The sequence below is a fragment of the Cyanistes caeruleus genome, chromosome 11 (genome assembly GCF_971803275.1).
Source record: "Cyanistes caeruleus chromosome 11, bCyaCae1.hap1.1, whole genome shotgun sequence".
NCBI lineage: Eukaryota > Metazoa > Chordata > Aves > Passeriformes > Paridae > Cyanistes > Cyanistes caeruleus.
Window position 1 is genome coordinate 21,288,990 of NC_141711.1, and position 8,772 is coordinate 21,297,761.

General features: G+C 46.3%; 1 long non-coding RNA gene across 1 annotated transcript; it reads right to left on the reverse strand.

Annotated features, from left to right (window-relative positions):
• Window positions 1-5,353: 5,353 nt before the first annotated feature.
• LOC147651111 (uncharacterized) lies at window positions 5,354-8,439 on the reverse strand. The gene is made up of 2 exons (XR_015275108.1): window positions 8,348-8,439; window positions 5,354-8,254 (listed from the first exon to the last, which is right to left on the reverse strand). It is a non-coding gene; the product is annotated as an uncharacterized LOC147651111 (long non-coding RNA).
• Between the last annotated feature and the right edge of the window lie 333 nt (window positions 8,440-8,772).

Below are 8,772 nucleotides of genomic sequence, written 5' to 3' on the forward strand. Positions count from 1 at the left end.
TTGCTCCCCGAAGATCCCATTTTACTCACCGGTGAGATTTTCAGTGGTCCTTCCCTGTGGACTCTTCACGGACCCCCCTGGTCCGCCACTCGTCTGTCTCCTGGACAGTCTCGGGAACCCAATCGATCGCCCGGTGCTGGCCGCCACCAAGAGAAGCTGATCACCGAAACTGGGTGAGGCGCGCCTTCAGCTCCGCTCGCTGCCCGCCGCCCCGGACGGTGGAAATATCCCGGACCGAGCCCCCAAAAATTGTCAGGAAAATTAATCCACGAACACCAGAGGTTAATGTCCAAAAAGGAGACAGAGGAGTCCTTTTTCTTTATTCGAATAAAGGGAGAGACCATGGGGCATTCCCCTGGGATCTCTCAAATTTTTGGAGGGCGCAGCCTCCTTTTTATCCTAATTCCCGGCCGCTTGTCCCTTCTCCCTTTCCCCATAGGCTGAGGTACTTGAGAGGTACAGGCTTCCCGGAACGCCTGATACCTGGGGTACCTTCCCCCCCCCACCCCCAATGCATAATCCTTTCTTAACTTTTATGGAATTCATAGTGTTCTTTCAGTGCCTCTTTGATCTTCTACTGGAATCCATCCCATTGTTTCTGTCGTCTCTCACTGATAGCTACATCTTATCAACTGACCCACAGCTTTTTTGTAAAGACAAACTCATCATTCCTCTCATTTGCCTTACTCTTTTTAATTATCTCAAGTTTCACTGGTGGAAAAGACTGGTTTTTTGGTAGCAGTGCAGTTACTGGGAGCAAGGAGAGGATCTTCAAGATTTCTGGCAACAATGCAGCTTTCTGAACTTCTTTATCATCCTGTCAGTTTCCTATTGCTTCCTCTGAGCACTGTGCCTGCTGCTCCTTGATGTGTATTATCACCACCCATTTTGGTAAGTTCACTTCTTCCAATAGGTGGGAGACAAAATTCTCAAGAGCCAACATCTTTCCCCTGCAAGCTAATAAACTTTTTTTTTTTTTTTTTTTTTTTTTTTTTTAGTTTTTTAGTTTTTCAAATGCTTCTATTACTTCATATGCATATTTAGAATCAATAGAAACGTTTACTCTCTTGTCCACTGTCTGAGCTGACCAGGTGGGCAGTAACCGCCTCCTTTTTTTTAAATTGCTTTCTATTGATGATAGAGTATCTTGTAAATAGTTTCTCTTCTAGCACTCTTGAAGACTCATTAATAAACACATTTTCTCCCTCAGGCCAGGGACTATCTCATAAATCTTCTCTCATTTGCATCTGGAGATTTACTACCTGAATGCAGTCATGGGTTTCTTCCTGTCCCCCCTCTTCAGGGCTGTTCAAACAGGAGGCTGGGTTAAACCTTTTCCTAATTTTAAATTCTAAATCCTCTGGTTCCATTAAACAAGACTCATACTGGAATAACTGAGCACTGGTAATCTACTTAGAGGGTCTCTTAGTTAACAAAGCTTTAATCTGATATGAAACTTTAACAATCAGATACCTTCCCCCTTGTCAGCTTTCAGGCTCTAGCCGTGATCAGAGCTGTGGCTGCACAGTTTTGCAGACAAAGGGGCCAGCCTCTGGCCACCGGCTCTAAGGGCTTGGGAAAATAGGCAACAGGCCTCCGTGTTCCCCCATGCTCTTGCACCAAAATTCTTTTAGCATCACCCTGTTTTACATTCACATATAGTTCAAATTCTTTTTCTGAGTCAGGAAGGGCTGAGACTGCGGCATTAACCAATTTGTATTTTAATTCTCTAAAGCTTTGCTCTCCTTCTGGTGTCCATAGGATGACATTAGGATTGTCTTGGGTTAAAAAGAAATATAAAGGTCTGGCCACAACAGAAAAATCTTCAGTCTATACTCTGCACTACCCCAATAACCCTAAAAACTGCTGTAACTCTTTTTTCGGCTGGGCTAATGGTACCAGTAAAATCTCTTGTATTCTTTCTGGATCAATATACGTAACATTCCAGTCAGAATACGTCCTCAACATTTGACCTTTTTTTCTACTAACTGTCTTTTTTTTTTTGGACACTCAAGTCTTTTATAGCAAGAAAATTAAGCAGCTTTACAGTAGCCTCTTCAACTACCTTGTCCTGTTTCCCTGATAAAAGCAAATCATCCACATACTGTAACAACCTAACTCCTGAGGCTGGAGTAAACTCTTCTCATATTTTCTGCAAAGCTTTCCCAAACAAAACCGGTGACTCTGGATATCCCTGCAGGAGCACTGTCGATGTCAATTGTTGCTTCCCTATTTTCTTTCCTTCCTCTTGTTCCCACTCACAGGCAAAATACTCCTTACTGTCTTCTGCAATTGGACTCCTCTAGAAAGCATCCTTCAAATCCAGGACTGAATAATACTGATGTGAAGAAGGGATCTGGTTCAGGATTGTATAGGGGATCTGGAACTGTGGCATGCCTTGATCTGACAATTTCATTTATTATTTTTAAATCTTGCACTATCTTGTAGGTTCTAGCTGGTGCTTTAACCAGCAGGATAGGGGTGTTGTAGGGAGACATACACGGCCCTAAAAGACCTGCTTGTAGCGGGGACTCAATGACAGGCTGTAACCCCTTCTTTCCCTCCCTTGAAAGAGGGTATTGCTTTTTAGACACCACTTGTCCTGGTTGCTCCAAAGTCATTTGGAGAGGCTCTGTGTCACGTTTCCTGTATTTCTTTGGGTCTCACCACACGTCCAGATTTATTTTAGCATAAGCCTTTTCAGACATTTTCCACAAAGATATTACAGTGTTGGACTCCGTGTCATTTTTTACAATCCTAATTTGCATTTTCACTTTAGCCATCAAATCTTTTCCTCTTAAATTACAATCACAATTAGGAAGAAAGAGGAATTTATGCATTTTAAACCTGTCCTCCACATCTACTAAGAGAGGTTGAATAAAATGCACTCCTTCATCCTTTCCACTCATTCCTTGAATAACCAATGATCTTTTTGGCAGTTTCTGCCCGTTAGATATCTTAAAAACGAGATTCACTTAATAAATTATAAAAAGAATTTAATATAAACAAAAGACAATTAGGAGACAAAAGAAATAAAGCAAAGGGTTAAAATGGCCAAGTGCCCTGGTGGGTTGCCAGGAACACACCTGGTATTTTGGGGAACCCTCTTTTTATCCCCCCTTGCTGTGAAGGTTTAATTCATATTCAAAGTGTCCCCTCTTAGATCATGCTTTTGTACAATTTTTATTTTCTGCTGGTCAGCATTTATTTTTGCTGGTCATCATTATTCTTGCAGATGAGCATTATTTTGGAGTTTGGTTTCCTTTCTTTTACACATGGTCACTTGTTGATGACAGTCCAGACCCCTCATCCTTCCCCTGAGGGCAGCTGGTCTTCATATCTTCCGCTGATAACAGTTTGGGTTCTATTGTTCTCCTGATAACAACTTGGGCCCCAGTGTCCTTGCCCTCTGGGGTTTCCTTGCCTTGTACTCAGGAAATTCTTTTAAACCTAAGGCTTGTTAGCAAAAAAGTACATACATAGCTAAAAAGTATTTAATATATAATATTCATCTGCGAAAGCCAATATCACAATACAAATTTATAACAGCTGGAAAAAAAGAACCCTGGCATTTTGCATAAGCTAGGAAGGGAAGAGATTCTTTTCAATGGGCTCCAGCTCTGCTCCTTGTTTGAATTAAAAGCAGAGCCAAACTCTTCTGTTGGTCACATCAAGCCAACATAAGTTTGAACAGTCTGTGAAAGACAGAAGAACGTAAAAATTATTTCATTTTATAGTACTTACAGTCTTGTAATTCTGCCATGGGCTAATTCTGCCATAATTCGCTGTATCAAACAACTGGAAAAAGAACTGGAGAAGAAGATTTTTAAAAAAAAGGTAAAAAAAGGTGACTTAATTTCCTCCATGTTCTAAGTGCATATTATTGGCTTTTCACAAATATTAAAATAAATGTTATATGTGTAAGGTTAGAAAACTTTGTGCGTTAATATAGGTTCTTTTATTTCTGTTATTGATGAAACTTAGAAATACTGGTATAATACATATAGATGTTAGGCTATAACATGATATTTAAGCACAAACTTCTTTTGTTTATATAACCCAGAGACTGAAAAGATAGTCAGAGACCCCCCTGCATTCTTAGATTACTTTGGCCAGAGGAAGACAGCAGTCCTCCAAACCCTCCAAGAGAGGAATTTATTGCACCCGTTTATAGGAGAGGGTAAAACCCAGTGGCACCAAGAGATTGATCTCTTGAGAAGAGGGGAAGTTAAAAACTAAACAAAAGAACATTTAAAAGTTAGGAAGAATGTCTGAATTCTGTATGAGAATTTATGACTATGTAGTAGGGTTCTGCTTTTAAGGGACAATCCTTTGTTAACAAAGTGTGCTCTCTTAGCTGAACGCAGAGACACCTGGCCACATCTGTATATTTTACTTTACCTCCTACTTGTCTTTCTATTAGACTTTTAAATTCTATTTAAAAAAAAATGTGTACCTCCTTTTTCACAATACACAAAGCTATGTAGTAAAAATATAGTAATTTACACTTTTCAAAGCCCTTTGACACTGGAGCCCTGCAGCCTAGTCACGGGCACCGTCTCCATCTACTGAAGACGTGCAAGCAGTGCCGGTCTGTCGGCACGTCCCAGCCGTGGCTCCTGCCGGCGGCCCCGGGGTAGGAGCGGCCCCGGCGCTGCCATGGCGGGCTTTCCCTCAGGTGTGGGCACCTCCAGCCCGGCCCGGCCGGGAGGCCCTGGCAGTGCCACGCCGCACGGCAGCTCTGGCACTGCAGCCTCGGCCAGCCTCGGCCAGTAGCGAGATCTGCGGGCCGGGGCCCAGCAGCGGCCGCACGCTTCTCCCAGAGTCCGAGCAAGAGCCGCACGGCTCCCGAGCGCGGGCCGGGAACGCTCTGAGGGAGCAGCGCCAGCCCGGCTCTGGGCACCAACCGCCCCGGCCCTCGCGCCCGCCCTCCCCTTCCCGCCCTCCAGCCCCCGCCGCGCGGCGCCCGCGCTGTCATGGCGGCTCTGGCCCAGCAGGGAGCGCCCTGAGCCCTGGAATGGCACCGCCAGCGGTCTGGCTCTCAGGAAGGGGCGGGCGCGGAGCTGTTGCAAACTGCGGCCTAGGTCACATTTCCTGAAGAAAGGATGGCCTTTCGTGCTTGAGCTTTACACACTTTCAAGCCTGATCCACAAGAAGAGACATCTCACCTGTGACACACACAGCAGCCTGCGAGCTCCAAGTGATGTCCAGGTGTTAGGAAAGCAAAGGGCTTGTTGCTACAATTGTCTTTTTAAGGCTCAGTTTCACCGATCTCAGCCCCAGAGGGAGGCTGAGAAAGCTTGAGAAGAAGGATGCCCACTACCAGGGTCTTAAAAACGAGATTCACTTAATAAATTATAAAAAGAATTTAATATAAACAAAAGACAATTAGGAGACAAAAGAAATAAAGCAAAGGGTTAAAATGGCCGGGTGCCCTGGTGGGTTGCCAGGAACACACCTGGTATCTCAGGAGTGTCCTTTTTATCCCATCCTTGCTGTGAGAGGTTAATGCATATTCAAGCATGTCCCCTCCCTGGTTCCACCTTCTTGGATCATGTTATTTTCTGCTGGTCAGCATAATTTTTGCTGGTTATCGTTATTCTAGCTGGTCAGTATTATTTTGGAGTTTGGTTTCCTTTCTGCTGCAGATGGTCACTTGTTATAAGAGTCCAGGCCCCTTATACTTCCTCAGAGAGCAGATGGGCTTCATATCTTTCCCCCTTGCCAACGTCCTGGTACCGGCTTTTTGATAACAGTTTGCTCTCCATTTCCTGCTGCTGATAATAGCCTGTTTTCCACAGCTTGATCCTCCCATTGTCTTGCCTGTTGGAGTTATCTTGCCTTCTCCAGATGAGACATATCCTTACCATTCAGAATTCCTATCTAAGCCTGTAACTTGCTAAGAGAAAAGAATATAGTGAAAGCATATAATATATTTATCAGAATAATTGTGAAAAGCCAATATTTACAACAGAAATTCACAACAAGGGGACACAAAGGATGCAGGATTTAGGGGCCATAAAGACATCTGGTAGAACTGCCAAGATAAGGAAAACTCGGATAAAGACAACTCAGCAAATAGGCTGAACTCAGCTCCAGCTGGGTAAAAAAAGAGTGTGATGTTTGCAGACAACAGGGCTTTGGCACCAACATCATCCTGGGCCTGACCATGGGATGGTCCCGGTCACCAGAACACAGGTAAAGACGGCGCAGTGCGAGCGCTGGGCATTGTGCTTCAAGAACCCAGCTGAGAAAGCTGGCCAGACTGTGCTGGATTCTGGTGTGGAATCTCCCCCTTCTCTCCTCCTTCTCAAAATATATTGTAAGCCTGACTAAAAAAACCTAGTTAGAGCCATGCTGACTGCTTTATTCTGAAACCTCGCAGTCGACTTACACATTTAGTACCTTACAGAGCAGGTTGGAGGCCCTGGAAGTGGAGGCTCAGACAAGCGATGAAGTGGACAAAAGTCCTTCTGGAATAGAGGGGGCATCTAGGGCAAGACACTGTGCATAATGATCACACTCTGTCCCAAAGAAAGACAGGGTCCTTGCAGGCCTTCCAGAAAGCGTCTCAGGGGAAGCTTTTGGTCTCCCCTGCCCCATTTCCTAGACTTGAGCCGAATCCTTCCCTCAGAGAAAGACAAGAAGCTCAGGTGTGTTAGGAGATAACTGTGAGCATTGGCACAGGTGAATGGTCAGGAATCCAGAGGCTTTTGCAACCCTCCTCCATGGAGAATCCCTTGTTGTGTATTTTTGATAAACCGGAGCTTAAATGGCAAGTCAGCGATTGGAGAAATACACCACTGAGACAAAAAAAGCTGTAAAGTGCCTTGTTTGGAGGAGGGACAAGTAGGATGAGAAAAGTTCAAAGAGCAAGTACTGAGAAGACAAAGAAGAAAACCTGGTTCTTTGAAGGTTCTCTAATTTTTGTTTTCTTCTCTGTGCCTTGTTGTCAGGGAAAATGAATCCACAAACACCAGAGGTTTATATCCAAAAAGGAGACACGGGAGTCCTTTTACGTTATTCAAAAAAAGGGAGAGGCCATGGGGCATTCCCCTGGGATCTCTCAAAGTTTTTGGTGGACGCAGCCTCCTTTTTATCCTAATTTCCCTGTCCCTCTCTCTTTCCCCATTGGCTGAGGTATTTCAGAGGTACCGACTTTGCAGAATGCCTGATACTTACGATTCTCCTTTAATGTATAACCCTCCCTCTTCATTTTTAATTCCTATAGAATTTTTGGGTTTTCCCCATTGTTTTTTTCATCTCTCAACATCCAGCTTCATTTACCAGAAAATCTACAGTTTGTTTGTAAAGGCAAATATGGTTTTTTCCATTCATTAATCAGTGGAATCCTTCCCGTAGTTTTATATCTCTCAATGCTAGTTTTATCTACCAGCAGACCCACAGCTTCTTTGTAAAGGTAAATCTGTCATTTCTCTCACAGGGAAGACGTGACTTAGTATGAGAAATCTGCCATTGTGTAGTATTTCTGTAGTTAGACAGTACTCAGTAAAAGAAGTCTGTTGTTTTGTGTGAGCATGGATGCTGATCCCTGATCCATCCATACAGGTTTCCTGCAAAGGTGATGTTTTAGTAATGGACTGTTGCAAAATAGGTGTTTTCTGCTGGTAGGCTGGTACAAACACGTTCCTTTCTATGGTAACAAACCATGACGCCGTGCATGAGCATCCTCGCAGGCCTCTCAGCCCGCAGCATCGGCCCCAAGGGCTGCTCTGTCTCTGCCTGCGTGCCTGGCTGATGGGCAGGACTGGAGGCCTTGGAGAGCAGCGGCCATTACGGGCACGGAGCTCCCAACAGCTGCCCCCTGGCCCAGCTGGGCCCCACTTGGGGAGGAAGGAGTCTCCCAGCCCTGGCCTGGCTGAGCAGCTCCTGCCTGCCCCGGCCTCTGCTCTGGGCCCCACGCTGGCCACCCTGACAGCCCCTGGGCCAGGCTGTGGGAGGGCTGCTTTGCCCTCACCTGGCTCCCTGCCATCAGGGCCCTCCTGCTCCCTGTCGCACATGGCGGCTGTCAGCGCTGAGTCCCTGTGCAGGAACGCCGCTGCGTCCACCAGGTGCTGGTCCTGTCTCTCTCTGTGGGAGAAAGAAGAGTGATGGGAGTTTGCAGAACAGGCCCAGAGCTACAAGGGTGCTACTCCCTGGTAAGCCCTGCGTGAGCCCTGCTCCTGTCCGCCTTCTGCTCCCGTCGTTGTGTTGAGGAACACCGTCGTCTCCTCTGGATGTTCCTGCGCTGATTCTGGGAAGGGAGGCAGGTGAGCCTGCAGCACAGGCCCAGAGGCCCGAGGTGTGGGGCCCCTCTGGTCCCTGGGCAGCTGCTTCCCTGCCTTACCTTCTCCTCCCGTTGCCAGGTCGCACTGACACACGGCCTGAGCCCAGCCTTCCCTTTTGGGGCCAAGGGAAATCTCTCCTCCTGGCCCCGGCACTGGGCGCTTTCTCAGCCGGTCAGGCAAAGTGATGCTCCACAAGAGAGGCATGAGCATTGCAGGCAAGCCTACATCACTGCAGTCTTGCCAAAGGGCACCAAGAAGAAGCCAAGAAACTGCAGGCCCATCAGCCTCTCCTCCATCTCCCGACAGGTGACAGAACGCCTCCTCCTGGATGTCATCTCCAAAGCTCTGGAATAACAGGAAGGGAAAACCCTGCTTGAGGAATCTCATAGCATAGCCACCTCTGCTGCAGTGACTGGCTGGGTTTGTGTGGGGAGAGCAGTGGCTGAGTTGTCAGCTGTAACTTCAGCGAGGCTTTGTCCCTGCC